The sequence below is a fragment of the Ambystoma mexicanum genome, chromosome 6q (assembly GCF_040938575.1).
Source record: "Ambystoma mexicanum isolate Mex_15411 chromosome 6q, UKY_AmexF1_1, whole genome shotgun sequence".
NCBI classification, from domain to species: domain Eukaryota; kingdom Metazoa; phylum Chordata; class Amphibia; order Caudata; family Ambystomatidae; genus Ambystoma; species Ambystoma mexicanum.
The window spans coordinates 499873158-499893958 of NC_090937.1; positions in this window are offsets into that span (position 1 = coordinate 499873158).

The window sequence follows — 20801 nt, forward strand, 5'->3', positions numbered from 1 at the left end:
GTTTCCTAAATAAATATAATTCAACCTGTTTATCACTCATATAATTCAACATCCTACACAATTTAATCAGGCTATTCAGTCCCTAAAAGTTCAAGGTTATGACATTTAACATATGCTCTGTGAGGGAGCTAGGATCATTAAAGCACACCCTTTTTTCTCATCAATCATACATTCAAGCTTTTTGTTTTATTGTCGCCCTCCTCCCCAACCTTGGCCCTCTCCATTGAGTGATCACATGACCTAGTACCTATGTCTGCTCCCCATACACATTTCTCATCTAAGTCAAACAGATCAGATTTATACCTACTGCTTTTTTACCCTCTGATGCAAGTCTGTTGTGTTAGCTGTGAAAGTAGAAACAAACACGTATCTACAAGTAACAGCACATTCATCCATCTTCATAAACATTGCATGCCCAACATCTGGCCACAATAAGATAACTGCATAACCAATACAGGTGTTGTGTATACATTCGGATATGTGTTGTATATTGTATAGATTTAGGGGGTAAGATGTTTTCCCACCAAAGATAGTTTTTAACGTGATAGGTTGACTCTTTAGTGGTTGCTCACAACAAAAGGTTTTAATATTGTATGTTGTTTACTACTTGTCTTTCTCTTTCCCCCATTTCTGGGGAAACGTGGGCTTGTGATGGGTTCAAGTGAGTATGAATGATATTGCACCATTCTCTCCTTGAGTCTGACCCACTGCCTTGTGAGCACTCTAGTCCCAGGGAGTCAATATGTTCCTGAGCATTGCTGGTAGTATTCTTATCTGTATCATTATGTTACTCTGAAATTGTTGCGGTTTCGTGTGCATAAGGGAAGAAGAATACATTCTGTTATGTGGGCGGTAACCCTGTGGTGACATGGATGCCTCCATGAGTAATTTGTGACTCTCATATATTGGCTTCGTAGATCTCTTCTTCACACTGAGAGCGTCCGTTACGTTTGGGTCTGTTGTACTCCTGCTGGTCGTGTTCTGGAGTGTGCCGGCTCCATTGAAGTAGAGTTATCTTATCACTTGGTATTTCTTCTTGCACAATGTTGTGCTTTCGAAGCAACCTCCCAAATTCTTCTGGGTATTTGAATGTGTGCCACTGTTTTTGGTGTTGAAAGTGCCAAACTGCCAGACAGCAAAGGTAGTGTCAGGATCGTTCAATGCCTGTAGCCTTCTGCTTTCTCGATACCTCTAAGGAGAAGTTGTAGAACATCCCATGCAAGTTTAAGAAACATAGGGTCATTTTCCTGGGTTTTCCCCCTTTGCTTGGTTTCGGTATTGGGGCTCTGTGGGCTCTTTCAATTAAAGGTTCACAGGCATTCATGATTCAGAGATTTTCCTGGATCAATCCATAGAGGAAGCCCTCTAGGTCAGCTTCCTCTATGTTCTTAAGTACCCTCGACCACCCTTACATTATTTCTCCTCCAGCGATTTTCCTGATCATCAATTTGTGTGTTGAACCTCTGGATTTTTTGATGGACGTATCAAGTTCTGTAGCCAATCTGTCTTGGCTATCTTCCACAGAGCTTATTCGTTGTTAATCTTCCATGATACGCTCAGATTGGAGGTTGATTTTCCGATTTATTTATTTCATTTCTTTTTAATGTTGCAAACGATAGTGTTTGTTTCCTATGTACACTGGTTTATAGTTTTCACCTCAGTAAGAATCGCTTGCAGTTGAGTCACTGTGTCTATTTTGAGGCAATGTTTATAAGGGGTCGCATGTTTTAGCAGGAACCTGCCCCCGGCTGTTTCAGTCATTTCTCGCACCAGCTCTCAGGGCTAGGGGTGTGTGGGAGCATTCTGCTTTCAATGATTAGTTTTAGGGTGTTTGTTTAAAGGGAGAACCCTGTTGGCCAGTTGGATGTATGCCTCAGTTCGACGGTGCTGGTGCTGCTCCTGTGGTGCGGGGCCTAGTGCACTCATCTCAATATGTTACAGCTGGGTCCATGGTCTACTACCTCTCCACGTCCAGCCTGACAGCACATTGGTTCAAAGAAAAGGGGAGGTTGTCCCCATACCCCACACAATGTCAGTGGTGGCACCACTGGGATGGAGTAGTCCTGGGGGTCAGTATGACTAGCCCGGGGGGCCCTGCTAGCAAGCTACTGTGATATTTATTTATTTAATTTGTCCTTATCCCTGCACAACCAATTCTTCATCCATTCACCTCACCCGGCCGATGCAGGAGAATTAATGCCTGCAATCTCAAAGTTCCACGCCTTCCACCGCAAGTCTAGAGACTGGGGGCTCAGCTCCTGATTTGTAAATAACGAGGCGGGGGGGCAGCTGTTCTGTGACCTGCACTCATCTGTTCTGTTAGTTTTGTTGCACAGTTGCTCAACGTATGTTCTGTAATGAGCTGCTCCGCACAGCTTTCATGCTCGCCCTTCAGGGTCTGTGGTTGTTTCAGCATTGGTAGAAGATCCTGGGCTGAAGTGCTTTATATATTTCAGAGGCCTGGTTCTAGGATTCCATTGCTCAGTTGATCAGTTGGGACACATGGCTCTCTGGCTCCTTCTTTTCTGCCAGCTACAGTTGGGCGCTGCACCCATTCCTCCAGCCCAAACATGCAGCCAACATCCTGGACGGCTGTGCCGCTCTGTGTTCCAAGCATTGATTTTGCCGGTTCTCTGCATATGTAGCACGTGCGGGGCCATCCTCTGATACAGCAGACCCTTTCCACCCTGTGTGATACATTAAAATCAATGTCATGCCACTCTAAGCTGGAAACTGATCATCTTTGTGCAACCCATACGTTGAGCCTCACTAGAGAGTGGCCACGTTTTTCGGGGTTTCAAACGCCCCACTCTTGTTTTCTCTCTTGTTAATCTTTCCGCCTTGCTGAATGTAGTGGGTGTTGTTGGGGTGATGGGCACACAGCTGACCCCCACAGAATTTAGTATTGCACTCTCGTGCACTTCCCCATGACTGAATGCCACCATGCAAGGCAGACAATGTGTGCCTTCATTTCAAAACAGACAATCACGCCAGCTGATCACACCACAGGGTTTGTCCACCAAAACAGGCCTGAAAGCTGCAGCCACTGCAACCAGCTCTGATCTGCATAATGTTGGAGAATCGCCTGTATCTCCATACACGCTGACCACTGGGAAAGGGCACAAGTGAGGTGGTGCCGTGGATGTCAGGGTTTGTTAATGGGTGTTTCATACCACCGCAAAGCAATTAGGCATTACAACCATGTGCAAAGTATAGCAACACCACACACTCTTTTTTGCAGAGCATGCACACAACTTTGTACTCACATAAGGAAGTGCTGCTGCAGCCAGGAGGCACATGTTGTAAACATAGCTTGGGCAGAACAGTGTTGTTTTTTTATAACCTTTGGCCTACCTTGCCCCTCCATAAGACTTGTGTAACCAGAACTGTGTCTGTCTGCCTCCTCTTCCCTGTACTCTGGGTATCACCCTAGTCCCCTCTTCTGCATGCCCCATATCAGCATTCCTGTAGTCTTACTCATGTTCTGTATCTGCATCATGTTTCACCTCCTCCCTTGTACTCTTGTCTCCTCATCACCTATGTGTGTTCCACTTGCTGTCCCACATGCATCTTCTATTGTTCCACTTCATATAAACATAAATGCCACCCAAGATATTTTATCGTGCGTTAAACCTGCTGTACTATATATGCCTCCAATTGGTCCTCCTACTTCTGCTCTGCATCCACCACACCATGTTTCCCATTTTGTGGTCGCTTCATGTCTGTGCCTTCTGTTCCACCTTCCATCACCACTACATATCTGCCTCCCGGAGTTCTCATTCCTGCCCCTCTATCGTCTCCTGTCCTTGTGCGTCATCCACCCCAGTGTCTTCATTCCCATACTGCCCCTCACCATCAGCCTCCTGCTTCAACATCAGCTCAAATACTCCTGTCACCTTTTTGCCCTTTCAGCCTTCATTTTATCTCAGAAAATAAGACTCTGTCATCATCTCGTCCCACATAAGTTGCCCCCCCCCACATATTTCACCCTATTGTTTTGTGCCTAGACCCTTTTCATCTTCAAGACTTTCACATTCACATCCTCAAATGATGTGTTAGGCGGAAACCTGTGCAGTTCCCTCTGGGACCACTGCAAAAGATTTAGGACTACAGGTGTTTGGCAGTGAACCCACTTGGTAGCAGTCTGTACCACACAGATTCACTTGGTAGCTGTGGCTGAACAGTCAGACTTCCCTCAAGAAGAGTTGAGCAGTATGTGGAGTATACAATCTAGGACAATTCTTCACAGTAAGACAAGCAAACACGCAACAAGGCTTCAGTGTAAAGATATTAAGGTATTTATTTATAACGGAACATCTATGGAAAACACCATGGCACTATCACGGCAAACAATTCAATTACAATTACTCTACGAAGAAGAAAACAATCAATCCCCCTAACAATATTTTGACAAGTCTAGGTTCTACCGGTATCACTTATTTTCAGACAGAGGTGTATACCTCAACCTAGATGGCACTCTAATATTAGTTAGGACGGGAGAGAAAAATAGGCAGGTTACGAAATCAACACAGTTCAATAGTTCACGGATAAAATGCAGGGCAGGAAGGCAAGAACCACAATAGACCATAAAGTTCAGAGGCCAGGCCAACTCGGAGAGGGGCAAGGCGATATGTCCCAAAAAGTCTCTAGTGGAGATGCGTTCGAGTCTTTGCAGCAAATTGTTATCGGCAGATTGAACCAGTTCAGAACAACACGCTAGAAAAAGCTTGGAGGCGACCCAACGGAAAGGCGAGGATTAAGACACCTCACTCGAACCGATCGAAAGGGAAGCCAGGCGGACATGGTACCTTGTTGTGGAGAGACAGCTCCGGCGGGGGCAGTTGTTCCTGGTGGTGGATGCACGTCGGGTCTTTGCCAAGAGTAGAGATGATCTCGTCGTCGAAGAAAAGTGAAGTCTGGTGCACCACCAGGGAAGAGACCAGCCGCGGAGTGCTCCGTCACAAGGCACCACATTTTGGTCGCGGTACAGGGGTAGTGGCTATCCGGTTGCCGGGGTGCTTTGCACGGGCAATTCGACCACCGCGTCCTGAGGCGAAGAAAAAGCAAAGGGGACTGGTTGTTCCCACCAGTCAGGGGAAGAGACTCTCCGGCAGGGAGATCTCCTCTGTCGTCGGGAAGTGGTGAGTCGGATCAGCAGGGCTCCACCGGAGGTGTCGCCGTTGCACGTCGGCTCAGCGTTACCCTCGTCGGATTCTTAGGTCCTGTGGCGACTTCTGAAGATCCAGTCCCAAAAGCCCTGCTTTTATGCAGAAAACCCCCATTCATTCAGCCTAGCTGTCAATCAACACATGCTAAGTGGTGAGCGGGGAGGCTCACCACTTGGGCCAATCACTCCAGAGTGCGACCGGAGTTGGCAAGGCAACTCGGTCCAGGTTGCCTACACCCCCTCCCACACTCCTGAGGTAACCCAGACAGAATGGCACCACTTTGGAGGGCCTCTGTGCAGAAGCCCGCCAAAAGTGGAACAAAGGGCTCAAACTTTGGTTTAGGAGTCACAGAGACGAACACAGACGCCATTTTAAAAACCGAGTTCTGGCAGAAAATACCATCCGATAAACCTATTTAAGATAAGTAGATCGGTGGTATGTTAGAGATTAACGAGAAAAAGTATCAATCTCCAACAATGGGACAAATCCCATAGGGTTATGTCCGGGGTCGAACATAACAAGTAGTTTCCACTGCCACCAGCCAAAACTCAACGAGGGGGGACCGGACAGTGCCCCCTCGAGTAACAGATCCAGGAGTAATCGAATTACCCCTACTAGTACGTCCACAATAAGATGGTTTGTACTAGTTCTGTTAGTAAATTTAGGTCTAGTAAAGCCAATGGTGACTTTACATGCCCGGGGAGACAGTAGTCAGTCCCCGGGTATGGAGTCTATGGTGGAGGTCCGCTAGGACGCCCCAGTGTTACGGCACTTAGGGTGCGGTGTAACACACATAGAAAAACATATGAGACCCTATGGAGTAAAAGACCCCATAGCCCATAGAACACATTGACATTCAAAGGAATTACACACATACATGTCCAAGAGTGGGAGGAAAAGTGTCTCACTCTTGGCAGGATGGAAAAAAAACAAACTCCAGAAATTCAGCAAAGCCGCTGGGGGACTCACTAGGTTAGGAAATTCAGCCTAAACAGACAATTCTCCCTAACACTCGCCCCCCCCAGACTAAGGGACAGGAGGATTTAATCCACTCCTGGATGAATCTCATACCTCTAGTCGATGACATACATCCTAGAGAGACCATCAGCATTTTGGTGGTGACACCATGACCTGTGCTCAATGGTGAAATCAAACCCTTGTAGGCAGATCGACCATCTCAATAGTTTTGGGTTTTCCCCTTTCATTTGCATTAACCATCTCAAGGGTTGGTGGTCAGTCTGAATGACGAAAGTAGAACCATACAAGTACGGCCTAAACTTCTTCAGAGCCCACACGATATGAAAGCACTCTCTTTCGATTGTTGCCCACCTTGTTTCAGGATCCTTCAGCTTGCAGCTGATGAAGCAAACGGGGTGCTCCCTACCTTTCCCATCCAGTTGACTGAGTACCGCACCTATCCCTACATTGGAAGCATCTGTCTGCACAATGAAGTGTTGGCGGTAATCAGGAGCTCTGAGTACTGGGGCTCGGCAAAGAGCCTTTTTCAGGTTTTCAAAAGCCTGATTGCACTCCTCGTTCCATTTAACCTTTTTAGGAAATTTGGGCGAGGAGATGACATTCAGTGGAGAAGCTATGGTCCCATAGTTCTCTATGAAATTCCTGTAGTACCCAGTAAGGCCTGGGAAGGATCTCACTTGGGTTTGAGTAGTAGGTGTTGTCCAATTTTGCACAGCTTCAATCTTAATGAGCAAAGGCCTTATTTCTCCACCTCCCACCTCATGTCCAAGATAGACTACCTTACTCTGTCCAATTTGGCATTTACTCGCCTTTATGGTCAGATTGGCTCGTCCAAGAGCCTGCAAAACATCTCTTAGGTGGGTTACATGTTCTTCCCAGGAATTGCTGAACACTGCGATGTCATCCAAGTATGCCATGCAGAAGTCCTCCATCCCATTCAGAACCTGGTTTACCATCCGTAGAAACGTAGCAGGTGCATTCTTCAATACGAAAGGCATTACCTTAAACTGGTATAAGCCAACGGGGGTAGAAAATGTAGTTTTCTCCTTGGCATGGTCTGCCAGGGCTATTTGCCAATAGCCTGACGTCAAGTCAAATGTGTTGAGGAACTTGGCGGCACCAAGTTTATCCACCAACTCATCTGTTCTTGGCAAAGGGTGGGCATCAGTCGTGGTGACTGCATTAAGAGCTCTATAATCCACGCAGAATCTAAGCTCTTTAGATCCGGCCTTTGGTACTAACACAACTGGGCTAGACCATGGACTAGTAGAGGGCTCTATTACCCCGAGATCAAGCATCTTGCTGACCTCACCTTTGATGCGGGTTCGTACGTTTTCTGACATTCGGTGTCCTCTGCTCTTGACTGGCAGACAGTCACCAGTGAGTATGTCATGCTGGCCCCAAGGGGTCAAGCCTGGCGAAAGCGAGAACAGAGAGGCAAACTGATTCAACATAGATTTGCACTCTTCTTGTTGCTCGGGTGTCAGATTGGAGGAGAGATTTACTCCTTCAATGTTTTCATCCAAAGGTAAGCCTCTGTGGAGATCCGGAAGAGCTTCACTCTCTTCTTCTTCCTCGGATGACGCTAGAAGCAACGCTCCTACATCAGGTCGTGAGACATACGCTTTAAGTCGGTTGGTGTGAAAAACTGTCGGAGCCTCCTTGGGATTGCCCAAGTCCACCAGATAGTTAACCTCTCCGAGTTTACCAGCAACTCTGAAGGGTCCCATCCATTTATCTTGCAAGGCCCTCTGCCTTGTTGGGATCATAACGAGAACGAGCTGGTCTTGAGCGAACTCAACCATGTTAGCCTTTTGATCGTGCCAGTGCTTGACCAATGCTTGTCCAGCTTTCAAGTTATCGCTTGCTTCCGTCATCATGTGCGACATCCTCCTCCGGAGGCCTATCACATAGTCAGTCACTCTTATTGGCTTGGGGTAAGGAGCACTCTCCAACCCCTCCTTAATCAGGGCCAATGGACCTCTGACGGGATGACCATAGAGAAGTTCGAAGGGAGAGTAACCTACTCCCTCCTGAGGGACTTCTCTATAAGCAAAGAGAAGGCATGGCAGTAGAAGGTCCCACTTACGCTTAAGGGGTTTTTCTAAAGCACCTATCATGCTCTTCATGGTTCGGTTGAACCGTTCTACCAACCCATTGGTTTGGGGGTGGTAAGCTGTTGAGAACTTGTAAGTAACTCCACAGGTTTTCCACATGGCTTTCATGTAGTGGGACATAAAGTTTGACCCCCTGTCAGAGATTACTTCCTTAGGAAACCTGACCCTAGTAAAAATACCAAGGAGGGCCTTAGCCACAGCCGGGGCTGTAATAGTCCTCATAGGAATTGCCTCAGGATACCTACTAGCATGGTCTACTACAACAAGTATAAACCTGTTGCCTGAGGAGGTTGGAGGATCAAGGGGACCAACAATGTCAATCCCTACTCTCTCAAATGGCACTCCCACAACTGGAAGAGGCACTAAAGGTGCCACATTCTTGGAGCCACCCTTACCAGAGGTCTGGCAGGTGTGGCAGCTCCTGCAGTGTTTTTCTACTTCGGCCCCCATCTTTGGCCAGTAGAAGTAGAGAGAGAGCCTTTCCTTAGTCTTCTTGAAACTTAAGTGACCAGCCAAAGGAATCTCGTGGGCTAACTGCAAGAACTGTGGTCTGTTCTCTTGGGGTACTACGAGTCGTTTGTAGTCTCCAGGTGCAGACTCGGTTGGTTCACTGTAGAAGAGGCCATCTTCCCAGTGCAACCTGTATTTCCCAGGCTCTTGCCCTTCAGCCTGAGCTTCTGCCTGGTGGCGAAGACCTTCCAGAGTTGGACATTCTCTCTGTCCCTTACTGAAGTCTGCCCTGCTGGTTCCACCTTCTGCCAGTAAAGACTGCAGCTCAGGATGGTCAACAGGATCCAGATCTCCAATGAGTTCCTGGCCTTCCATTAGCTTTTCCTCAGAGTCTAATTCTACCACACAGGATTGTACCTCCCCCTCAGCCTCAGCTGGAGGTGGAGTTACGGGTGTAACTTTGGACAACCACGGGGAAGTCCGTGTTGGCTGCACTGAAATGCTGGCTGCTGGTTTCGGGAGAGAAGTCTTAGGTTTCCCTTTCGCTTCTGTTTTCTTGGAGACAGCTGCCGACAATTCCTGTGGAGCAGGAGTGATTTCCTTCTTCATCATCTCCTGGAGAGTACCGCCCATGGTCCTCTCTCTTGCGGGTCTGGTTTGCTCCTGTAACCATTTACTAGGAGGTCTGGGAGTATGCGATACAACTCTGAGAGTTTTCAAATCGTTACCCAACAGTACGCGTCCTGGTACCTACCTCTGTATGCTGACAGGTATCTTTACAGTCTTGTCGTTACACTGGATGAGAATTGGTAATTGGGGAAGCATCTGCACAGGCCCTCCAGCTAACTTGGTGAGGCGTTTGGGTGCCTTAGCAACATCCTCAGCCTGAAAAAACGATTTATCCACCACAGTTATGCTGGCCCCAGTGTCCCTAATGGCAGGAGTCTCCTGGCCATTCACCTGGACACTGTCCTTATAATACTCTTTAGTATTATCGGGGATAGAATTATATACATCTAAATTCTGTTGTTCGCACAACCCCAGAGATACTAAAGAAACGGTGGCTGAGACTCCAATGGGTTCGTCAGCTAGCAGTAGAAAGTTTCCACTTGCCATTTGGACTTCCTCCTCTGGAGCGAAGGCTAAGGAGACAAGCTGGACCCCTGAAGGTTTACCCTTACATCTGGGATCTCCTTTCACGTGGTCAGTCGAGCCACAAACAAAGCATTTACCGAACGCTTTTTGGAATGGTGGCTTGCTCTGACCTCCTTCCGGTTTGGCACCAGAAGACAAACTATTCTGTTGTGGTTTTCCCGGTGGCTTACCCTTCTGGTTTTGTTTGGGGCCCTCTTTGGAATTTGAGTTATTCGAATTCTCTTTTGAGTCTTTTTTAGGCTGTTTTCCCTCATCCTTTTTCTGAGTTGGCCCAGAATCCTTATGAGTAGCCCTGTTGGCAACCCACAAGTCAGCGGCCTTAGCTAGCGTCCGGCAATCCAATTCCTCGAATAAGCCAAGTGCTGTCTGAGCTCAGGAGAACAGGCATCATAAATCGACTCCAACATCAAAAGATTCTTCATACCCTCATAAGTGTTCACTTTGTAACCCTTAAGCCATCCCTCTAAGTTTTTCAACTCTTCACTCACCCAGGTAGCCCAAGGGGTACCATCATGCTTTTTGAGGGTTCTAAACCTCTTAAGATACTGGGAAGGGGTCTTCCCGAATCTAGCTATCAAAGCTAGTTTCACACTTTCGTAATCCGTCTTATCCGCCTCCCCCAACTCCATTACCACATCAGTCGCGAGAGGAGGGAGCCTAGAGAACAACCAGGGAAGTAAAGCATTCCCAGTGATGTCCTGGAGCCCATGATTGTACTCAAACAGTTTTAACCAATCCAACACATCCAATCTCGGTTCATACATACCCACTAATTCCTTCGGCATCCGGGGACTTTTGGGACTGGAGCTCCTAGAGGAACCAGAGGAGAGAGAAGCATTTTCCATAGACAGCTTTTTCATTTCTAACTCGTGATTAAGTTCTATTTCCCTGAGTCTTAACTCAGCTTGCTTCTGCTCAGCCTCGGCATTCATCCGTCTGAACTCGAGCTCTTGGTTTCGTTCAGATTGAGCCAAGAACCGTTTGTATTCTAATTCGAGCTTCATTTTTTCAAGTTCAAAATAAGCAGGGTTACTTGTGGGACCTGGTATGGGCCCCGTAGGTACAGCTGGTAAGGCAGGTAGAGGAGCAGGGGAGACAGTTTCGTTAGCCTCTCCGTCCTCGTCAGCCTCTTCATCGCTATCATCAGAATTACAATTCAGATCAACACCATCACTGTTATCTACATTTGCTGGAGAAACTGGTTCCTCTGAACCAGTATCCAGACTTTGGTTTGCCAGCAATCTCTCTATTAGTTCTAACTTCTTGCCTCTTACGGAAAGATTCTCTTGCCTACAGAGAGCTCGCAAACTCTCAGTATTTTCACCTGACAAGGATTCTTGACTGTAAGTTTCCATCGTAGACATGTTTTTGAAAGTTGCTTTTTAGTGCTAAGCTTTGTGGTTAGTTATCCTAAAGCGTCAAAAATTACTCTAAACTGTATACTCGATACAAATCCCACCGCTGTACACCAGTGTTAGGCGAAACCTGTGCAGTTCCCTCTGGGACCACTACAAAAGATTTAGGACTACAGGTGTTTGACGGTGAACCCACTTGGTAGCAGTCTGTACCACACAGATTCACTTGGTAGCTGTGGCTGAGCAGTCAGACTTCCCTCAAGAAGAGTTGAGCAGTATGTGGAGTATACAATGCAGGACAATTCTTCACAGTAAGACAAGCAAACACGCAACAAGGCTTCAGTGTAAAGATATTAAGGTATTTATTTATAGCGGAACATCTATGGAAAACACTATGGCACTATCACGGCAAACAATTCAATTACAATTACTCTACGAAGAAGAAAATGATCAATCCCCCTAACAATATTTCGACAAGTCTAGGTTCTACCGGTATCACTTATTTTCAGACAGAGGTGTATACCTCAACCTAGATGGCACTCTAATATTAGTTAGGACGGGGGAGAAAAATAGGCAGGTTACGAAATCAACACAGTTCAATACTTTACGGATAAAATGCAAGGCAGGAAGGCAAGAACCACAATAGATCATAAAGTTCAGAGGCCAGGCCCACTCGGAGAGGGGCAAGGTGATATGTCCCAAAAAGTCTCTAGTGGAGATGCGTTCGAGTCTTTGTAGCAAATTGTTATTGGCAGATTGAACCAGTTCAGAACAACACGCTAGAAAAAGCTTGGAGGCGACCCAACGGAAAGGCGAGGATTAAGACACCTCACTCGAACCGATCGAAAGGGAAGCCAGGCGGACACGGTACCTTGTTGTGGAGAGACAGCTCCGGCGGGGGCAGTTGTTCCTGGTGATGGATGCACGTCGGGTCTTTGCCAAGAGTAGAGATGATCTCGTCGTCGAAGAAAAGTGAAGTCCGGTGCACCACCAGGAAAGAGACCAGCCGCGGAGTGCTCCGTCACAAGGCACCACCTTTTGGTTGCAGTACAGGGGTAGTGGCTATCCGGTTGCCGGGGTGCTTTGCACGGGCAATTCGACCACCGCATCCTGAGGCGAAGAAAAAGCAAAGGGGACTGGTTGTTCCCACCAGTCAGAGGAAGATACTCTCCGGCAGGGAGATCTCCTCTGTCCCCAGGAAGTGGTGAGTCGGTTCAGCAGGGCTCCACCGGAGGTGTCGTCGTTGCAGGTCGGCTCAGCGTTACCCTCGTCGGATTCTTAGGTCCTGTGGCGACTTCTGAAGATCCAGTCCCAAAAGCCCTGCTTTTATGCAGAAAACCCCCATTCATTCAGCCTAGCTGTCAATCAACACATGCTAAGTGGTGAGTGGGGAGGCTCACCATTTAGGCCAATCACTCCAGAGTGCGACCGGAGTTGGCAAGGCAACTCGGTCCAGGGTGCCTAAACCCCCTCCCATACCCCTGAGGTAACCCAGACAGAATGACACCACTTTGGAGGGCCTCTGTACAGAGGCCCGCCAAAAGTGGAACAAAGGGCTCAACCTTTGGTTTAGGAGTCACAGAGACGAACACAGACGCCATTTTAAAAACCGAGCTCTGGCAGAAAATACCATCCGATAAACCTATTTAAGATAAGTAGATCGGTGGTATGTTAGAGATTAACGAGAAAAAGTATCAATTTCCAACAATGGGACGAATCCCATAAGGTTATGTCCGGGGTCGAACATAACAAGTAGTTTCCACTGCCACCAGCCAAAACTCGACGAGGGGGACGGGACAGTGCCCCCTCGAGTAACAGACCCAGGAGTAATCGAATTACCCCTACTAGTACGTCCACAATAAGATGGTTTGTACTAGTTCTGTTAGTAAATTTAGGTCTAGTAAAGCCAATGGTGACTTTACATGCCCGGGGAGACAGTAGTCAGTCCCCGGGTATGGAGTCTATGGTGGAGGTCGCTAGGACGCCCCAGTGTTACGGCACTTAAGATGCGGTGTAACACACATAGAAAAACATATGAGACCCTATGGAGTAAAAGACCCCATAGCCCATAGAACACATTGACATTCAAAGGAATTACACACATACATGTCCAAGAGTGGGAGGAAAAGTGTCTCACTCTTGGCAGGATGGAAAAAAAACAAACTCCAGAAATCCAGCAAAGCCGCTGGGGGACTCACTAGGTTAGGAAATTCAGCCTAAACAGAGAATTCTCCCTAACAGATGTGTAAGACCTCAATTTGTTGTGTATCTCTGAACACATTCACTCCAACATCTTGCAATCTTCTCATCCAAAAAAATGCATGATTCCAAAGCGATCCAATATCTTCTCCTTTTCGTTATCCATGGAAAGTCGTGCGGTGGTAAGGGATAAGGTGTCACAAAGGGTTGATTTATTTCAGTGGAAGGAGAAAAGATAAGGGAAAGTGCTTAAAGAATTTCCAACACAACTCTTTTGAAACCACCCTTGCGAGATGAAAAAAAGAAAGGGAGAAAGGATTCCTGGTGTGAGAAGCCATACAGGAAGCTTTCACAAAAAAGAAATAAAATAGGGAAAAGGTACCTTGTGCGTGTGGGTGAAATTTTAAGAGGTGACAAGGGTGTTTGTCCCCCCAACTTTGGTGGCACAACAATTGATCCCCCTCAGTTAGAGGCAGGGGTGAGAGGCAGGGGCTCGCCACTCCAGCCCAGTGCCCAGGCTTGTGCTGTCCTGGCCCATGGTGCAGCACAGGCTTGCTTAGGCCCTCGACTCAGCCCTCACCCTTTCTGGACTCACACAAGTGAGAAACCAGGGTGTTGGACAGTCTGGTGGGGCATACTGCAGCTGACTGTCACTAGGCGGCCGCCTGCTCTGGGCCACTCAGTGTCTCACTCTCCAGCTGTGTAGCAGTGCACGTGCGTCAGGATTCAGGAACCAGGAAGCTCTGCTGCAGATCTTCCTGGTTTCTGTCAGCATGAAGTGGGTGCGTAGCAGGACTCGGTCGGTTGAGCAGGCCAAGAAAGACAGAGCATTAAGGCGCTGGCACTGGAAAAACAGGTACTTTTTTGTTTGTGAAAATGTCTGTTTGTAAAATGTTAATGTGTATGAAAATAAATATGCATGGGTTGTGTGCACAGTGCATGTGAATGGTGTGTTTGGGTGTCAGTGAGTGTGCAGCACATATATGTGTTGTGTCTGAATGAATGCGAATGCATTGTGTTTGTCTGTATGTCCTGGGTGCACAGTCATTATGTGGCGAATTAAGTGTGTGAATGTTGTGGCTTCTGGGTGCATATGTGATAGTCATATTAGGTGGGACTATGGTGTGAATGGGTATGGATTGTGGTTTTTTGTGTGTGTGCGTGCAAGAGGTGATGGGGGAATTGGGGTGGGGCGCAGGCATTACTTTCTTTTATGGGCATCAATGATAAAGCGAGGATGATAAATGTTATTACATGGCTAGAATGGCATTTCGGTACAGCCAGCCTCTAGCCATTCTTACTGTGGCATGACATTTTATACTGGGCATCTATGATAAAGCAAGCATGATATGCGTTATTATTTGGCCAGACTGGCATTAAGCTGCAGCCAGTCTAGCCATCTCTTAATGTGCCACTATCTGTCATGATACTTTGTACTGGGCATCTTCAGCAAATCTTGGCAGCAAGGATGTGTAGTTCTCTGTCTTGTGGTAGTGATATGGAGTGACATGATCAGGCAATACTTTGTCAAAGACTTGAGCATGGCAACTCGTTTTGGTTTGCCTAAATGTGCTCCTTGCAATTAGAATCACTACATTAAGTGATGAAAATGAATCCTGTTTTCATCATGATCAAAGTGTGCACTGACTGGCCACATTTAACATAGAAAGTGTGCAGCAGCTTTTTTTTCGACATTTTGGATTCATTGTGTTAGAAAATGCATTTTAAATTGCATTTCTTGCAAATTCTATGAATGGGGCTGGAGCTCAGTCATGTGCAGAGACTAAGCAACTACACACTCCTCCCACCACCTGCTATCTGTAACTCCGAATTGGAGAGATTTGTGATTAACTACATTTGTAACAAATAAATATAAAGTAGCTCATGCATTTATTTTCTTAATAATCTTTAGGCAAGGAGGACAGAAACAAGTGCTTCTTGCAGCAATCCTTCTGCCACCACTCTGTGCACATTCAAGGACTTCCTTATCGATCAAAAATGGGATCAGGGCAGAGGAAACGCAGGTACAACAGGAGCTGAGCTAACTGAGTGAAGGCCTGCCCTGAGCCATAGACTGCTCTGTGCATCCATCAGTCAGAGGACAGAGAAGCCCACTTCCCCTGTTCCCTCCCCCCTCGACACAGGAGCTGCAGCGTGAACCAGGAATCCCACAGGCTTCCACTTCAAATGTCCTACTTGTGTTTTCAAGGGCATTAATTATTATTCTCCTATTGATTGGTTTGATATATAAAAGCAATTTTTCTGCATCATTTTCCAATTTAGTACTGATGTGCACTGTGCTGTGTGCTGTCTGCTCCTGCTTCAAGAGTTCCAGGGACTGTCACTCTCAATCTGTAAATAAATACCACGCAACTTGTGAAATGGGTCACTAAACAATTGGACCCAAGTCCCTTGCGGCCCAATGAACCACCTTTTTTTACGATGGCTCGGCATGTGCTTTGGCTCTCAGAGCCAAGCGAGACTACTACTGGTTCGGCTCTGGCATGTCTTTTGAATTTATTTTCTTAGCCGCACCTCTACCCATACGGTACTAATTTGTCATCCTTCACATTGCATTTTAATTGAAAGTTCAGGTTGGGTGAGCATTTCAGAAGCTTGTATGGATTTTCAGAAGTGTGCATTTGAAGTGGAAAACTTGCTTCAGTGCCTAGAAACATAAGGCATTTTTAGATAAGGTTTTCCGGCAATCCATTCAAATAAATGAATGCCATCAGGCTACATTTGAACACTGACGTTTGCAAAAACTGGGATTTAATAATCATGGGTTCACCCTATATATGTATAGGTGTAAACTGTGCCTACACCTACAAATAATAAAAATAAATGTTACACGTAATTTTGAAATGTGAATGGACAACTTAAAATATTGCAGGCATCCAGTTTGTAATATGTCTATGTGTTTTTTTGATTCAATGCCCTGGCTGCAAAAATCAAACCCCAGCCCCCTCCAGCGTGCTTGCAGGCCTTTTTTAGTTAGAGGGAGCGTAGGATTTTTTCACTGCTGTTAGCGCAGGGAATTTTAAAGACAACTTTCGAAAGAGTGACCTGTCTTTAGAATTGAATTTGAAAGACGCAGCAGTTTTATCACCACCAGACAAGGCATTGTTATACCCTTCATAAGACTGGGGTTTGTCTTTTAAGCCAGTCTTATAAAATGTATAACAGAGTGTCAGCAGGGGACTTGTGTGGTCTAGTGGTTAAGTATTATGCTTCACAGCCACACTGAGTCCTTCTTCCAACCCACACCGTTCTTTCAGATGTCATGTCCCCCCCAACGATTTTAGCAACGTTTCTCTACTGCCTGTGTGTTGCTGTACAGGGATTCCTTTACTCTAATTGAAAAAGAAAATGTATTGCTTAGTGTGAGTGGCGAGCTGGGAAAATAACAGTTTCAACCGTCAAATGAGAGAGTTGAATGGTGCTCTTGTCAGATCCCTACCACGCTGCAACCCAGGCCTTTATGGTGGCACCCACTTGAAAGGCAGGGGATCATATTAAACAACCACTGCCTGCCGGCACACCTGCTATCACAGCCTTGGGCCACGACTGTGTAATTATTAGTGGGGCGCGCCCAAACTCACATGCCTCCCATGTTGCATATTTATTTTAAAGAGCGTGTCCCCTACCAGGGATCCCATAACGACTTCCCGGCTGGTTGCTGGTGGTGCACCCATGTTGAGGATGTTTGGTCCCTCCCCACCCCACCACATGCTGCAGGCAACACAAGTCTGCACCTGACATACACAGCCCATCCAGATTCATAAAAGAGACTCCCCCATGTTGCAGCTGATTACTGGACTGCACCAAGCCTAAGCATCCCAGCCAACGTTGCTGCTAACTGCCTGCCAGAGGAACACCCTGCCTGCTCAAGACATCTCAGCACAGAAGAGAAAGGACATCAAGAACAGCAGCAAAGAAATTGAGACAGGCCGGGCCAGGCTGTATCCAAAGTAAGGCATTTATATATATATTCAGTGAAAAAACTTTGTTAAAGGAACGTTATTGTTCAAAGTAAAACCGAAAACCCCCTGAAATTCGGCAGTTATGGTAACATAAGCAACCATAACTCGCGCCACCGTGCACTGCTAACACTAACACCCAGGACATCAAAGATGACATCACAAATGCCATTGATGACATCACTGATGTCATCACATGTGCATTTACTTTTCATAAAAACTCTGTACAAGGGATTCTTATAATGCTGACCAAAAACTGTCAAGGATCATTGGGTTAAATATCATGAGCCAATTAGTGCATTAGGCAATGCATTGATATAAATAGCATTCTATTATGAAGTTCTATCCAGTATACTAAGCTACTCATGCAGAAACATAGGCAGTGTGTGCAGCATACATGATGAAGGTGCCGTATTCATAATCTTGCCATGTTGAATACTGAAATGATAACTGCTTTCTTATTAGAGTTTTGCGTACTGTGAAACATGTAATAAGTAGATAATAAAACCCACTTAATACATAATTATTACAGACAAAACACAAAGAGACAACAACACATACAAATATGAGTATATACAGGGACAGTGAAGTAAACAAAAAAGCAGAAGTAGTAGCAGAAAGAGTTCATAACCTAACTGATTGTCTTTATGCAGAGAAACTATTACTCTGTTTCAAAGCTGCTACTTACCATATGTATGTGTATCACATGATGTGACTGCACCCAAAGGAAAGGAGAGTGAGTATAATGTATACAAATATGAGCATATACAGGGAAGGTAGAGTAATACAAATAAAACTATGAGAAAGTGCTGATAACCCTAATGATTATCTTCATGCACAGAAAGGATTGCTCTCTTTCAAGCCTGTGTCTTCCGCTATGTATATGTTTCATATGATGTGACTTGACCCTAAGTCTACAAATATAGTACCTTTTCAATTTTTACTTCCTGACTATTACTGAAGAAAACTATGTGGCTTTGATATGTCAGTAAAGGATAAAAAGGGAGAGCCAGCCATGTGATGTCATCAGTGATGTCATCAATGACATTTGTGATGTCATCTTTGATGTCCTGGGTGTTAGTGTTAGCAGTGCACGGTGGCGCGAGTTATGGTTGCTTATGTTACCATAACTGCTGAATTTCAGGGGTTTTTCGGTTTTACTTTGAACCATAACGTCCCTTTAACAACATTTTTTCACTGAATTTCATAGGTTTTTAGTAGCACAACTTAACCATAACGTCCCTTTAACAAAGTTTTTTTACTGAATTTCGTAGGTTTTTAGTAGCGCAATTTAACCATAACGTCCCTTTAACAAAGTTTTTTCACTGAATTTCATAGGTTTTTAGTAGCACAACTTAACCATAATATCCCTGACTTCATATACATGTAGCATAGAACATACTAACCCCCTCGTAGTGATTTTCATGTCCGCGGACTACCGCCATGTCCGCGGACATATCGAAAATCTGAGCGTGGTGAATGTAAATTTAAATAGTGTGCCCCATTTCCCCTTTGAAGTTGGCTCTGAAAAGAGCCATTTTTTTTGTTTTTTTTACAGATGCTTGACAGACATTTTTGTATTTGTATTTTTTTTCTTGTTTTTTTTTCTTACTTTACTCCTAAAATCTTCACATAACCTTCTCCAAAGCAACCCTTACATTCCAAAATAGAAAGGCATTTCCCGTAAAAGATAAAGAAATGCCATCTTCTTTAAAATTAACACCATTACTGGCATCAATATTCTCATTATTACAGAAGAACATACCAGCTCTAAGCATGAAGACACACATGCCTCGGTTGATGACACACCTAGCAATGTTTTGCTGAGGACAAAAAACAGAACTATTGTCCCATATTGCCCTAGGTAGTAATCCAGAAAAAATGACTTTCGCATTTGGAAGGATCTTCATTACGGCTTGAACCAAGCGTTCCAAATCAGCCAACAAAGTAGGGGCACTGACGTTGCCCAAATGGAACGCACCATAGTGCAAAACTACCACATGCGGACTGTTCATCGTGGCCATATCCTCACAAACTTGTACAATTCCCTGTCCATTGCAATCAGGCACAGTGCTCCACAGCACCTCCACTCCTTTCACATCAAAGTTCTTTGCAACATGCCTGCACTGAGTATACTGTTGTAAACCATGCACAAACATATCTCCAAGCACCAACACCCTGACTTTCTCTACTTCTGCCATCTTCACCACACACAGTCTCTTTCAACACAAATCCACAACCTCGACATCTGATTGGCTGATCCGTACAGTCTTCTTTCCATGTTGGATTTCCTGGAAAAACCCGGATGTAGCACGCCCTGTCCACGAACAGCCGCGGTGTCCGCGGATGGCTTCCACTTTACTCTCTGTGCCATTCCCTCATTGCATACAGCTAAGCAATCACACAATACGAATAACGTCCTCAGGTCACCCCCATTTTGTGAATTTTCGAACATTTCAGGACAATTATCATTTCATTATTCAACATATTAACATTACAAATATTATACTTTCATCTTGTTCTCTGCACACAATGCTATGTTTCTCCATTAGTAGCTCAGTATACTAAATAGAATCCCATAATACAATGCTATTTTTATCAATGCATGGATGTTTATTTGCTGGGATTTTTGCTGCAAATTCGTTCTCCCCCTCGAATTCCCCCATTTTCTTAAAATGTCGATATTTTTTTTCGAAAAAAAATCAAAGTAAAAAACCCCGCGAAAAATCATCCTGTGATGAAATGACATGGAACCCATTCCGTTGCCCTCCATTCCTTTTCTGTGTCAATTTTGTATAACCTAGTATTTTCTTCCCTGGGATTTTGTGGGGAATCCATCCTGTCCTAACCTTTACCTTTCTATATCTTGTCATCATCAAATATAGGTCCACCAAGGCTATCTGGAGCTCAGGTAAGCAGGATTGGCGACAGGTAAGAGGTTGGTCAAGTGTTAAAATAAGTGATAAAAAGCATTTTGTTGTGCTCGCCTACACCTGTCTCCCATTAAGTGCCTGGTATGAGCCCCTTGCTACACCTCTCTATTTGTATTTATTTATTTAGAATTATGTAGCGGTTTCACCAAAGCGCTGGAAATACTGTAGAACGAATGCTAAAAGACTCAGCAGAAGAGGCAGAAAAATAAAAAATATGCAGAAGAACAAGCAATACTCTGTTAATAGAAATAGACAAGAGACAATTCGTTTTTATCTGGGTCCAGAGGAAATTAATAGAAGGAGGTGAATAGACAGCAAGTGAAAGAGCATTCCAGTGCTTTGAGGCAAGCAGCACGAAAGTGTGAAAAGGAGAGTCCGCACAGCAGGTTTGAGAACAGATAGAAGGTGCAAGAATTTCAACCAAAGAGTATGTGGAGGAGAGTAGAGTGGTCGTCGAGTAAAGATA